Source organism: Crocodylus porosus, unplaced genomic scaffold (genome assembly GCF_001723895.1).
Source record: "Crocodylus porosus isolate Cpor-Errol unplaced genomic scaffold, CroPor_comp1, whole genome shotgun sequence".
Taxonomy (NCBI): Eukaryota; Metazoa; Chordata; order Crocodylia; family Crocodylidae; genus Crocodylus; species Crocodylus porosus.
This window is the reverse complement of record NW_017728948.1, coordinates 30,114,608-30,130,199: the sequence shown is the minus strand read 5'-3', so window position 1 is coordinate 30,130,199 and position 15,592 is coordinate 30,114,608.

Sequence of the window (15,592 nt, the reverse complement as noted above, 5' to 3'; positions counted from 1 at the left end):
GGCCCCTCCCCTCCATTGGGTGTATATCTCCCTTTTTGCTAGGAGACATTCCCAGATGTTTTTGGTAAGCCATGGGGGCTTATGTGCCCTCCTGCTCCTTTTAATCCGGGTTGGGATTACCTCCCTTCGGGCTTGGAGGATCGTCTCCTTAAGGTGCAACCACTCTCCTTGGACACCTGGCTCCCCTCCCCTCTGGGACCTCAGTGCTTCCCCGACTATTCTCCTTAGCTCATTGTAGTCTGCTCTCCTGAAATCTAGGGCTGCTGCCTTGCTGTAGGCCTTTGCCACCTTGCGCTGGATGGTGATTTCCAGCAGGTGATGATCACTGTTGCCCAGGTGGTCGAGCACCCGCAGCCCCCTCACCAGGTTGTCTCCCATGTCCAGCACCAGGTCCAACAAGGCATCTCGCCTGGTGGGACTGTGCACTTCCTGGGTTAGATGGAGGTCCTGCATTCTGGCTAGGAACCTACGTGAGCGGTCAGACCTGGCTGACTGCTCTTCCCAGCAGATGTCTGGAAAGTTCAGGTCCCCCATGACAGCCAAATCCTTAGACTTCACTACCTCCGTGAGCTGACTTAAGAATTCCTGGTCGAGCTCTTCCCCTTGCTTGGGAAGTCTGTAGTAGACCCCCACTGTTAAGTCTCTTTCCTCTTGACTGCCTTGTATTCTAACCCAAAGTACTTCAGAGTGCCTCTCCTCTGAGTCTTTGTTAATTGATGAGGATGTGTATTCCTCCTTAATATAGTGTGCTACTCCCCCACCTTTCCTTCCTATCCTGTCCCTCCTGTACAGCCTATAGCCCTTGACATTCACTGCCCAGTCATGCATTGAGTGCCACCACATTTCAGTGACCCCCACTATGTCCGGGTTGTTGACAGCTAGTTGGTGTCATAAGGCCTACTCTCTTGTCTTTTAATCATGCATGTGGCTCTCCTCTTAATCATGCATGTGGGTCTCCCCTGGACTCTCTCAATCTTCTCCACATCCCTTCTAAAGTGCAGAGCCCAGAACTGGATGCAGTATCCCAGCTGTGGCCTCACCAAGGCCAAATAAAGTGAAAGTGGGAAGATAACTTCCTGGGTCATGCTTGAGATGCATCAGTAGATGCAAGCCAGAGTTTTGTTTACTTTGCCAGCTGCTGCATTGCATTGGTGGTTCATGTTCATCTTGTAGTCAGTCATGATTCACAAGTCTCTTTCAGTCGTGGTGCTAGAAAGTGTAACACTGCCAAGTCTATCAGTGCTTCCCCACTCCACCCGAGGTGGAGCACCTTGCATTTTTCTATGTTGAATGCCATCAAGTTTTGATCCACCCACCTTGCAAGTCTTTCTATGTCAGCCTGAATCACTAGCCTATTCTCTAGTGTGACCACACTTCCCCATAATTTGGTGTCATTGGTGAACTTAGCTAGTCCACTTCTGACACTAGAATCCATATAGTTTATAAATACATTAAAGAGTACTGGGCCAAGTACAGAGCCCTGGGGAATGCCACTTGTCATCATGTGCCATGTTGATATGGCTCCATTCACTAGCACTCTCTGGATCCAACTGCAGAGCCAGTTCCCCAGCCATTGGACTGTAAGGTTGTCGAGGCTGCAGTTCCCCAGTTTTACCATGAGGATATCATGGCAGACCAAGGCAAAGGCTTTTTTGAAGTCTAAATATATATCAACCTCTTTTGCTTTGTCCAGGTGATGCATAACTTGGTCATAGAAGGAAATGAGGCTGGTCAGGCAAGACCTACCCACAATGAAGCCATGTTAATTATTTCTCAGAATGTTGCTTTCCGTTAACCTATTGTTAATGGTTTCTTTGATGATTTTTTCCAAGATCTTTCCAGGGATTGAGGTCAAACTGATTGGCCTTCCTCCAAACTGGATCATCTTTCCTCCCATCCTTGAAGTTAGGCACCACATTGGCCCTCCTCCAATCTTCAGAAACCTCTCATGAGCTCCATGAGTTCTCAAATATCCTTGCCATTGGCCATGCTATGATGTCAGCCAGGTCCTTTAGCACTCTTGGATGCATTCCATCTGAGCCAACATTTATGGATGTCCAATTTCTCAAGGTTTTCCCTCAGATTCTTCACCAATGATGGGTGCATGTTTACCCATACCTTGGTAATCCTGCATCATTAGGCACGGTGATCCCCTTGGGCTGGTGGAAGACCAAAGCAAAGTAATCATTAAGAAGATTAGCTTTTTCCTGGATGTCACTTGTCAGCTGCCCCATTTGGTTTAGCAATGGTCTGATGTTGCTCTTGTTTTTCTTCCAACTTACCACATATCTGAAGAAGGACTTTTTATTGTCCTTGATTCCTGTAGCCAGTTTGAGTTTGGTTTCAGCCTTGACTTTCCTAGTTCACTCCCTACAGGTGTGGGCCAGTGCTGAATACTCCTGCTTGATGGTGTTACCTGACTTCCATCCTTTATAGGCTTCTCTTTTCAGATACAGGAGGTCCTTTTGTTCCCTATTTAGCCAAGAGGGTTGCCCAGTCCTTTTGCTACCTTTCCTATGGACTGGGATGAACTTCCTTTATGCTTCAAGGATTACAATCTTAAGGAGTGACCACTCATCACAGACTCCATCCCCTGTCAGGTCATGGCCACCCAGGGCCTTGGCAACCAGCCTCCTGAGCTTGTGGAAGTCAGCTTTCCTAAATTCAAGGATTTCTTCATTGCTGACTGATTTGCCAGCTTTGCAATGGATAGAGAAAGTGATCAGCTTATGATCATTGTCACCCAGCTTCCCTTTTATCCTCAGGTAACTCACGAGATCATCCCCCTTTGGCCAGTACCAAATATAGCAGCGCCTTGCCTCTTGTCAGATTATAGTCTTCTTGAAACAAGTAAAGCTCATCAATGCAGATGAGAAAGCTTCATGACTGATCAGATGTGGCTGAGTGCTCTTCCCATGAGATGTCAGGATGGTTGAAGTCACCCATGACAACCATGCACCAAGAGTGTGCAGCCTCTGCCAATTCCCTAGCGAATTCATGGTCAAGCTCTTCATCTTGGTTAGGAGGCCTATAATAGACTCCTACCATTATATCCCCTTCACCATATTCCCAGACGGTTTCAAGTCACCCTCCTTAGGTGCCAATCTCCACTTGTAGGGAAGTGTGCTGCTCCTTGACATAGAGAGCAACACTCCTACCCTTTCTAGCAACATAATTCCTCCTGTACAAGTTCCTATGGTCCAATCATAGGTGGAGTCCCACCAGGCCTCTGTTATCCCTATGAGATCGTATTCATTTTTGTTTAGCAGAAGGGCCAGCTCCTCCTGTTTCTTCCCCAGGCCCCTGGCATTTCTGTACAGGCAAGTAAGCCTGCCATTGCAAGCTCTAGGCTTCCCTGAACTCTTAGAGTCCTATCCCTGGGGTCGGATAGGAGTGAATTCCCATGTGCTGCCTGACCTATTGATTCTTCAGTTGACACTTGGTGGGCTTGCACTGGTAGTTGTCCATCCATCCCCTGGCGAACTTAGTTTAAAGCCCTGTCAAGCAGGTCAGCCATTGTGGCTGAGAAGAGCTTCTTCCCCACTGGAGTGAGACAGAGGCCATCCCTTCCCAACAAACTGCTGCCTCTCTCTCTGAAATTTGGACTGTGTTTGAAGCAGCTGAAGCCTTTATGAAGGCACTTCTTCAATTCATCTCTCCCTCCAGTGCCTATGACTCATAATTAGAAGGATTGAAGAGAAAACTACCTGTACTCCCAACCCTTTAAACTCCACTCCCAGAGCCCTATAGTTACTCATAACCCAGATGGGATTGCTCTGACCTGTGTCATTTGTGCCCACATGGATGAGGAGCATGGAGTAGTGGTCAGAGGGCCAGACAAGCTTTGGAATCCTCCCAGCTGGTGCAGTGAGGAGTTTGTATCTGTTGTAAGTTTTGGAGGGGTGGTGACCCTGGTGCAGTGTGCCTTGGACCTGGAGACAACCTTCATCCAAGTGACCCTCAACTGGACTTCATGGGAGCTTCTCTTCCCCACACTTGTTCTGCCAGCCATCTTTGCTCTTCCCTCTTCATTCTTCAGGCAAAGAGTCTGGCAGTAAGAGTTGATCTCCTCTTCACCATCCGTGAAGGCATGCAGCCTCTGCACTGCAGCCTGGAGCTCCCCTATCCAGCACTCTAAAGACTCCAATGCAGAGCAAACATCACAAGGTGAGGTGTCTCCTGATCCCACTTGCCTGCAGTCACACCAGGCAGCCCCAACAGCAGAGATCCATGGTCCCATCTGAGTGGAGGCCAGAACCATGGTTCCATCTGGCTGGAGGCATCAGTGGTACCAGAGGGAGGGGCCCCAGACATGGAGGGGATCTTCAGGAGGTGGTGCATCACCACCATTGCACAGGTCGTAGTCAGGGCTACTGCTATTCTGACACTTCACTTGAGACTTTTCGTCTAGAGCCTTGTGTCCCTCCCGCTTGCCCTCCTGTGTGAACTTCCATGCTAACTCACACACCAGGGCCCAGGGTGCACCTGTTTGCATGCTCTGTTTGTGCAGTTATCTTGGGGGCTGGGCTAAGTAGGAGCTGGGGCAGGGGGAGCAACCCTCTTTGGCTCCTCAGCTTCCTTCCTCCCCTATCTAGTACCCTCCCATCATGGGCCCCACTTACCTACCATGTCCATGCTGGGGTTCAAGATTGGGGTCACCACAGGGATCCACTGGGGTCTTCTGCTCTTAGGGGCATGACAGGCTTGTGCCCATGTGTCTCCAATTTTTCTTCAGTTGGAACTTTAAAAAATTGAAATTTCATGGCTCAGGGGAGATCTTGTGACACCACACAGCTCCCCAGATCTCACCACACCACTCACAAGGGACCAGCTTCTCCCTTCCCTGCACCCCCCTGGAGAAGGGGGCCTTTAAATAACCCACACACACACTTCACCGACTTCATGTGGCTCCCTGGGGGCTGGGCTAAGTAGGAGCTGGGAGGGCCATGATCCTTCTCAGCTCCTCTCAGCTGCCTCTCACTCTTACCTACTAATGTGGGCTCCACTTATCTCCCTCCATGCTGGGGGTCAAAATTAGTGTCTGCCAGATGGTCTACTGGAGTCTTCTGCTCTCAGGGGCATGACCAGCTTGCACCCATGCATCTCCACCAGAGAGTTGGTCCCAACTTTATTTTTAAAATGTAGACCCCAGAACTGTACACAGTATTTCTGATGAGGCCTAAGCAGTGCCAAGTAGAGAAGCATTATTATCCCCCATGTCTTGTACTTAATGCTTCTTTTGATGCATCTCAAAATCACAGTGGTCTTCTATATGGCTGCATCACTCTGCAAACTCATATTGAGTCTGTACCTAGCAAGACTCCCAAGTCCTTTTCCACAGAGCTGCCATCCAGCCAGGTGTCCCTCATCTTGCATTTGTTTTTGATTATTGCTTCTGAGGTGCAGCACCTTACATTTGTACTCATTGAACTTCATCCTGTTAGCTCCAGCCCCACCTTCCAATCTGTCAGGATCCTTCTGAATTGTATTTGCATCCTCCAGTGTGTTCACAGCGCTTCACATTTTTTTGTTTTTCACAAACTTGCTCAAGAAGCTTTCTATGCTAGCTTTCTAATCCAATTTGTTAATAAATACAGGCTGCTTACACACATAGAAGTAAATGAACAAAACAGCACTTTACTTTCAGATCAGTGCTCCCCAAAACTAGGTACAGTGAATGCCTAGACGAGGCATCACATTATGTATATATTGAATACTTTAATAGGGCTTTTTAGCATTTTTATCTAATAGCTGATTGAATCAGCCTTTGATTAAAGCACCCCCCAACCACCACCACTGAAGGGCCCTATCTACACAGATGCTAGGGAGCCAGGTCAAACTAATGTGCCTTCCCTTCCAGTAAAGCTCTCTTTTTTTTTCCTTTTTCCACTTCTTTAAGCAGCTGCATTGAACAGCACTGGGTCTCTACTTGAAACCTCCTACCATTCTGACAAGTATCCATTTATAGTTACCCTTAGCTTGCAGCTACTGAGCCAGTTGTCTATCCATCTTGTATTAGTTTTGTTGAACTCAAATTTCTTCAATTTGTTTTTAAGAAGATCATGAGGGACTTTTTCAAAAGCTTTGCTGAAGTCCAGATACACTATATCCACAACATTCCCCTCATCCAAGTAGTTACTTTGTCAAAGAAAGAGATCAAGTTTGTTTAACAAGGTTTTGGTTTTTTTAAATAAATATATGATGACTGCTTGTGATTTAACTTTTCCTCATCTAAACGCTTGCAAATGGCTTTTCTTAGGATATGCTCTATTAATTTTCCATGTATTAAGGTGAGAATAATTGTCTGTAGTTCCCTGCATCCTCCTTCTTGCCTTTTTTTAAAGAGGTGCGCTACATTGGCCCCCTTTCCAGTCCTCCGGTACCTCATCCATCTCCCACAACTTCATAAAGATCATTGCCAAGATCTCTGAGATTTCCTCTGTCAGTTCCTTCAGGAACCTGGGATAAAGCTCATCTGGCCCTGCTGACTTGAATTCATTCAGACCCAACAAAAACTCTCAGACCAGCTCTCTTGTTAACTCCTCCCTCAGCTTGCCCCCTTCCTTATCCAGATAATCCATATTAGAGATCCGGCATCTTAGTTTTTTGTGAAGACTGAGGCAAAGCAGCTGTTAAGTAGCTCTGTCTTCTTTCTATCTTTTGTTAGGAATTCTACCTTGCTTGTTAATAGAGGACCCTCAGCTTCCTTGATCCTTCTTTTCTGGCCAGCACACTTACATCTGGCCTCTTCTTATTGTCCTTAAAGTCCTTTGCCAGATGAAGTTCATTCTTTATGAATTTGTCCCTGTAGGTTCTTTCTATTTCCTAGTACATGTCCTTGGTGGCCTGTCCATTCTTTCATTGCCTATATGCTTTTCCTTTGCATTGGAATTGTTTTAGAAGCTCCTCGTGCAGCCAAGTTGGTTTCTTGCCATCCTTCTTGTTCTTCTATCATGTGGGGACAGTTTCTTGATGGGCTTCGAATATCATGCCTCTTAGAAGCTCTAGCCCTCTTGGGTGCTTTTAGCCTTCAATCCAGTCATGCCATGTAGGGGGTGCAGGGGGTCCACGTGCACTCCCTGATTGTCCGTTTTCACCATTTAAGTGATGGGTGGGGGGGGAAGGTGGGAGCATCAGTGCTCCCTCTGCAAGTGCCAGCCAATCGGCTGCAAGGGAACTCCCCCCAGGCATCTAGAAATGCTATAGGGTATCAATATCTGCTGTGAGGGACCGTCCCTCCTCCAGGCAGTAAGATCAGCTGCGAGGGACCCCCCACAAGCAGCGAGACTGGTTTTGGGGGGGATGTGCCCCACCTGACTAAGGCGGCACCAGTCACCCATGCTTCAATCTATCCTCCCAAGACACCATGTGTATTAGTTCCTTGAGTGATCTTCCCTTAATCTTTACCTCACTAGACTGTAAAAGGCTTTTACTTAACTGCTAATAGGACTGGTAGTTATTCTTGGAACAGGATCTTCCCAGCCATATGAAGATTTATCTCACTCAGTATGGCATTTAATCTACTGATCCTCCCAAACTCACCCATTCTCAGGCTTAGTTGATGTGGACATTTCTCTAAGCTGCAAATACGTTAGGATAGAACCTATATCTCAAATGGCACTTTATAATATACCAAAGAACTACAGAGAAAACACTACTGTGGACCATAGCAGAACTGTAAATTAATTCCTGTTAGCAAATGTGGTTATTAATTACTTATGGTGTAATCAAACCTAGAACCCACAAACTGGGATCCACATAGGGTGTGAATATGCTATATACTTGTAACAGGACCCATTACTGAGAAGGGAAGAAAGCTCAGGGCCCACTAGCCAACCCAAACCTTTGAACAGACTTAATGGCAAAAAGGGACCTTAAATAGTGTGGCTGCCTGCCCCCAGTGTAGGTGGTGATTGGTAGGCCTGGGACAGAAGTCAAGAGTCAGGTGGCCCAGGATTAGGCTCCAAAGCCCAGGACTTGGCCCCAGAAAGGGGAGTCTGATCATAGGAGTTGCAGAAGGCAGAGCTCCATGGAGGAGCCAGGCTAGACTGTCTTGGAAAAAGGCAAAAGGGACCCTGCACTGTGGGCAACATGAGACATGTACCATGGATCCCTTGTATCGGTGCTACCATGGGGTGGGATTAAGCCCAACCAGGGAGCATGTGTTTGTGAGCCTTATGTTTTGGGAGAAGAAGCTCATGCTTTTGATTTACACTTGAACTGGAGGACAGGGTGGCTGTAAGGATTGGATTAAAAGCCACTCAGATGAAGCAACGGCACTCAGCTCAGAGAACTCCTCGGATCTGGAACCCTGAGTGTTCAGTAAAAGTAGGAATTCAAATACATTCAGAGGAAAGACTGTGGTATGTCAGAGGACTAGATATCTGAGAGCAAAGACTGGGGAGAGTAACTTCTGTGCCTGCAAGGGGTGTGTCAGAGGATCAAGTGGCCCAGAGCCCATGAGGGGCTAGAGCTGGAGCCTGAGGGTGTTTATATACATGCTCTGGGAGTGTGGGGGGGCACTTTAATTAGAGTTGCGTTTAGAGCTGCTTTAATTACAGCACCACCCCCTGTCCCAGGGCATGTGTATAACCCCCTCAGAGCACCTCGTGTATCAGCATCCCTGTGCTTCAAAATGGTGGAGGGGGCACTTTATCTAAAGTTTGTTGAACAAGCTTTATATAAAGTGACCCCACTGCCATTTTTAAGTATGGAGACACTGATACATAAGGTGGTGGAGGCTGCTGGAGCACAGTAGTTGCCACGCTCCAGCAGATGCACTCTGATGCACTGTAATTACAGTACATTGGAGCACTCACTGCTCATGTATAGGCAACCAGAAAGCCTAGGGTCCTGGTGCAGTGGACCCCGGACAGTGGGACCAAGCCAGATTACAAGTAAGCCAATACCAGGAAAGGCCTGAGTTCAGACAAAGTCCCATCCTAAAACCTGTATCTGCCTGCTGGGGGCAGACTTCCTATGAAACTATAACGTCAAGTCATGGCAGTCAAGATAACTGTGAGGGAGAAGGAGCCAGAGAGTCCGGAAGCGAGGTTGAGGAACTTGCAGCCTGGTTACAAGCCAAGCCAGGAGCCTTGTCATGCCAGCAATGAACATTTTGGTTACCATACTATAGAGACACACAACAAATGGATAGTCCCTGCCCCAAGGAGACTAAAAGTAAGGCGTATGGGTCACTAGCTATTAACCAAATTATTTTGAGTTCCAAAATGTGGACTATCTGTAGATGAATTAGGATTGCTCTGCTGGCTTGAAAAATGGAACTAACAAAATACTTTTCATATTAATCCACTTCCAAAAATGAACTTAGTTGGAAAAGGCAGCATGGCTTAAATCAGAGTAAAACTGAATTGCCTTGATAAGCTGTTTTGCAAAACATAAGATTTTGAACTGAATCACTCAAATAAGCAAGATCCTTGGAGAATTACATACAGCTGTTGTTCCTGCTCTTCACAAACCTAGTTGACATGAAAACATAAACAACCTTGTATTTTCCCATTTGCTTACACCAGATTCAAAATATAGATAAAAAGATAGCCAACAATGCTTTCCATTAAATGGTGTAATATAAAACAATTTGACAGTATAAACATAATATATAAACAATATTGAAACCTAACAATGCAAACTAAATTTTACCTCAAGTATCTTACCAAAATATTCCCATTTCCCCAAAACCTTATCATTTTTTTCATATAATCTCACCCTCTCAGTTCTTTGTTACCAACACTCAAATTTCAACTCCTTAAAGAAATTATTCAAATATTTTGAACAGAGACAGAAATTAATAAAAGCATTAAGGTAGTGTCAGGTGTCAAGACTCCAGAGTTCAGATTGAATTGAGCTTTACCTTTTAAATTAAGGACTCAAAATCAATTTTCCCAATGACATTGGCAAAATTCCCAGGATGCAAAAACCACATGTGATGCTTGAAAGGAAGAAGTCTGAAGGGGATCATGCAAGGGTTTAATTTAGCAAAGGAAGTGACAAAAAATGTATAATTCAGTGTCTGGTGTCAAGACCTTAAAGTTCAGATTGAATTCAACTATCTTTTTAACCAAATAATGTCAAGTCAGTCTATTTCCTTCTTCTGCTTTCAGGAATTCTTTATGCTGGTTTGCAGGATTCCGGTAATAGTTGATGCTTATTAAAGTGTAATTTTCTTTTATGAAATGAAAATTACAGGCCTGGTGGTATGACACTCACAAATATGAAAAATGTAGGAGAAAATTAGGGAGAGAAGGCAATGACGTTATTTCTGAAAAATTTAAGGAACGGGTTTGAATCTTCTAATCTTTAGGATTACCTTAATTGATCCACATTTCTATTTTTTATTATTTCCCTGGTTAGTAGTAAAATGTTTCCTATTGAACCTAAACATAAACAAAACACATCTTGTAAAGGGAAGTTTTGCATTTACAAATGTATTCATTGGAAAGAAAGAGAGGGAGAGAGGGAGATAGAGACGGGGAACATGTTGAAGCTTCAAGGGATTTCTTAGATTTTTGAATTATTTCTTTACAAGGACTAAAGAAAATGTTTGTCACATGAAACTGAGGGCTTTGGAAAATGATTACCTATTGTCATAGTCCCCTTCCATAGCAATTTTGTTCCCTCATCCATCTTTTGTTCTCATGTGTGTTACCCTATACACTTAGTACTTTCCAAGGTTTGTTGATGTAAGAGTGAAAAGGCATGCAGAGTGAGAAAATTCATGATTTGGTTTTTGAAATGCCTAAGAAACAATTGCCCAACATAGGTCATACTGGCAGGTAGGCAGAACAATCAATTTAGACAAAGACAACTGACTGCAAGGAAACTTAAGGTTACCTACTGATTTCAGTGAGACTGCTCACTTGTGTATAGTTAGGCATAGACTTTCAGGCTTGCTAAAATAAAATCACAGTATTTTAATATACAAAAATCATAGCTGATTACCAGTTATGTGCATATGCACACATACACACCTGAAAAAACAACAAAACAAGAAAATAAGATTAAGCCAGTGAATAATGTAAAGCAGGGGTAGGCAAATATTTCAGCTGGAGAATTTTGGTGAGTTGTTGACAGCTGCAAGGGTAGTCCTGCTCCTTGACAGGTGCCCCATCCCCTGGTCACCATCTTGGGACCAGAAGTCCTATCCCTGACCCCTGACCTTTGCCACCAGAAGTCCAACCCCTTGACCCCCAGAGTACTCCTTTCTGGAGGAGAAGGTTGCCATCTTGGAACCAGAAAAAAACCTAAATCATATACTAAAAGTCAAACACCTACTATAACATATTTTAATTTTATTATAAAAATGTTATTGTCATGATTTGTATTTGTGTACTGTATTTAGAGGTGATGACATAATAATTCAAAAATAAAGTCTTACTCTTGTATATTGTATGTGGGGTGTGGTTGGGGTGGATGTGTATATATGGTGGGGGTGGGGGTGTATGTGTGTGGAGGGGTTGTGTGGGGGCATGGCTACATATGTTGGAGGACTGTAAATGTGGAGGGCTTGTGGGTGTGCATAGCCTGAGGACCCTCACAGCACGAGCTGGGGAGAGCAACTGGCTCCATCATGCAGGGCTTCCCTTGGTGGTGCATAAGTGCTGGGAGCTCCACGTGTGCTGCAGAGAGCTCCATGTAATAGTGATGGGCTGGCCTGACTGTGCTGCTTTCCACGTGCTGCTGGGCACCAATGCCTGCATGGGCCACAAGCACCCCAAGCACCTGCCTCCTGCTGCTGGTGGCAAGGGCTGTGCTCTGTTGGGGGAAGTGTCAGGTGTCCCCACAACCATACCACCCTCCCTCACATACACACCCTGCCCACCCAAACTCCACGCTGCCACCCAGCTGCAACTCCCCTTCCCCCCATCCTTGCTGCCAAGAGCAAGCACTGCAGCAGGGCAATGAGGAGGAAGCTCTGAACACTGGGGAAGCCAAGCAGGTCCCCCGGCAGCTGCAGCAGTAGCAGCAACAGCCCTACCAGAAAGCTGCATGCTGGCTGGGCTGGGCCCTTCTTAGCACAAGGGTGGAAGTGAGGGACATGGGCCGGGTAGGTTACAATTAGTTGGTGGGTACCTGCAGGCCAAATGAAATTGTCTGGTGGGCCAGATTTGTCCATGGGCTGAATTTTGCCTGACCCCAATATAGACCCTTTACTTACAAGCACATATTTTACTTTCACAAATATCATACAACAGAGATCACCAAGCACAATCTTTACCCTTCCCTAGCTGAACCGTTCATCACACACTCCTTTCCCAAAACATCCACCTATTGGTACTTGTATATTTTGATGAATATTTGTTTGTATTCATAAGTTTGGGTGCAGAAATGAGGAAATGGAGAACTGATTACTTCTACTCCTCCACAACTAAGCTTTTTGTGTATCTTTCTTCCTAGGTTTTTAATTTTTTAGTTGGGGATGATTATATGATGGATCCAGACAAAGCAACTGCAGGAGAGAGAAGATTAATACAGAGAGAATACAGTATCTTGTAGATGTGCATGAATCCTTCTGTCTTGTAGATGAAGTCTGACAGAAAAGTCTCCTGACAGAGAAGGCTTTTATGTATACCCAGCTGCCATCAACCAGTCAAGCTTGTGTGCACCTGGCCCCAATCAATCATGCTTGTGTGTGCCCAGCCCCAATTAATCAGCTGTTTGTATGCCAGGCTTCCATCAATCAGGTTGTGTTCACAGCTCATACATCTTAGTCATAACAAGAATAATGGCTAAAACTGTTCCTAAATCCAACTTAAAAAAAAAAGAAACAGCCTGAAGATTCTTCACCCAGATGAGTTTTGTATGCATAAACAAGAGTTTAAAGAGCCCTCAGTTAGTAAGGAAAGCCAGGGCTATCCATGATAAATTACAGTCAGAGCCTTATTCAAAGATTTGTTATTAAAAATTGTTAAGAAGATTCAAACAAAAACAGTTTAGGAAATGCAAAGGCCATAAGCAGCTCTGGCATGGTGAAACTTCACATTTACTGGTCAGGGATGTATTTGATAGCCGTGTTGATCTGAAACAAAAAGAAATGCAAAACTCTAGAACTCTTGGTTCAGAGATGATATCTTTTATCAGCCCAACTACAAAAATTGCAAAAAAAATGTCTTTTTCTGCAAGCTTTCAGGCACACACATCCTTCTTCACACACAGGGAAAATTAAAGATGGTAAAAGTCCCCATAGGTAGAAAATAAACTTCATTTTGCATAGAGGACACTGAAGGTGGATGTCTGCTCCGTTGGGTCCATGAGACTTTCTCTCTCTCATTATCCAAGAGTTCTAGAGTTTTGCATTTCATTCACTGGTCATATATTATTTTTTCTTTGAAAATACATGCCCATTTTACAACCATTGTATTAAGAAAAATTTGGAGCCGATACCTGAAATTTTTGTAATCATATAGATGTAGAAAATAATGATACCTTTTTCTACTAAAATGTCTTTGGGTCAGTATTTTATTGTCTCTGGGAGACAAGAGGTTTAAGAACTACAACAGTGGTGGGCAAAAGGCAGCCCAGGGGCCGGCTGCAGCCCACCAGGCCATTCTATCTGGCCCATGCTGCTCCTAAAAAATTAATTAATCTGCCCTGGGCTGTCTGTCATGTGGCCCTCGATAGCTTGCCAAAACTCAATAAGCATCCCTCTGCCCAAAATAATTGCCCACCCCTGAACTACAACCTACTGAGGAGATGTGTGCTATGCTTGCAAATCCCATAGTGGGTTTGGAGTAATATGGCAGTCATGATGGTCCAGGAAATAGAAGGCAAGGGTTGTTTGGTTATATCTTTTATTAGACCAAATGCATAATTGGGAGACATGTTAGACAAGCTGTGGGGCACAGATTGCCCTTCTTTAGGCTTGTAGAGCCCCAACACATTTTGAGAACAGACCCCAAAATACTCTACATTGATAAAAAAATGCTGAGCTGGAAAATGTATACCATTTGATTAGAAGCCAATGAACCTAGGATAAAACTAATCATACTTAAAAGTTTGTTTTGATGAGTAAATATTGTCAACTCAATATGTCCAACAATAATTTAGATGTCCAACTCAAATGAAATTACACTGAACGTTCACCATTTACTTCAACATTTTCTAACTCTGGTTTTAAAGTGGTTTCAATTACATTCTCCAAGTAACACGGGTTTGAGGATTTCTGTTGTTATGTCTGCTGTAAAACAAAAGCAGATTAAATTTGAATGTTTTAAGATAATTAAATGGGATTCTTTGTAATTTAGAATTATTCTTTCTTATAGAAAATTAAGCCTGTAGAAAGGTGTTAAGAATGTCAAATGTCAAAATACCGGTTCATCCTGGGTTTTTTTACTTCTAAAACTCTGGTCACTGCACTGTATTCCTTAAGAATGAAAATGTTGCAGAAACATGATGGTTATCTTGCTAGGATCCTATGACACCAGCTGACTTCCTGCTCTTCAGGTGAGGGGCAGGACTTGATGATCTTCCAAGGTCCCTTCCAGCCCTAATGTCTATGAAATGTATGAAATGTATGAAATTCTTGTCTTGTATAGGGCCCTCATGGCATTCACTGACTATTAGGGCTGTGCGAAGCTTCAGGTTCTGATTCGATTCAGAGGAAATACAACCTAATTTGCTGGCCAAATCTGAATCGAATCGGGAGACTAATAAAAAAGTCTGAATCAATTCGAAGCTCTCCAATCAATTCGGAAAATATTCAGAGAGCTTCAGAGATTTGGGCAGTCCCTGGTCACTGTCTCAGGGAGCTGGACCTGGACTCCATATAATAAGTAGGGGGTAGAGGTGGGGGAAGGGGACCATGGGAGGACCCTGCCAGGACCCATACCCTGCCTGATCCCCCAGCCCTCCTGACCACCCCCAACCCCAGCTGGAGTTAGGTGGAGTGGGCATTTGGGGGGCTGGGAGAGAGAAGGGGAGATGGGGGCTCATGGCAGAGCCCCTCACAGTGTGGGGATGTGGCATGCAGCGGGGATTACCCTCTCTCCCCACCCCACCTTCCACCTGGCAGCAGCTGGTGACAGGGGGCTTTTTTTTTTAAACCCCAGCTGGGACACTGGGGCTGGGAGAGCAGGCAGGGGATGGAGGTTCCTGACAGAGCCCCCTATACAACACAGGGCAGTGGAGAATCGCACCCCCCTAGCAGCAGCCAATGAGTTTGATTGTTTTTTTTAAAGAGCCGGGGGGCTGAGGCCAGGCAGGAAGCCATTGATGGGGCTGGGAGAGTGGGTAGGGGATGGGGCCTGTTTGATTCAGAGATTCAGCTGAATCAGTTTGGGACACTGATTCAAATCACTGAATGGAACCACTGCCCCCTGAATTAGCTGAGTCCAAAGCAAATACTAGCTGCTTCACACAGGCCTGCTGAGCATGGTAGATTTAGAGAGATGCCCTGTGTCCACCCTAATCACCATAGGCAAGGACTTGCCATCAGTCTTACAGTTGATCACTTCACAAATCATAGATTCATAGATTCATAGATGCTAGGGTCGGAAGAGACCTCAATAGATCATCGAGTCCGACCCCCTGCATAAGCAGGAAAGAGTGCTGGGCCTACATTACCCCAGCTAGATAC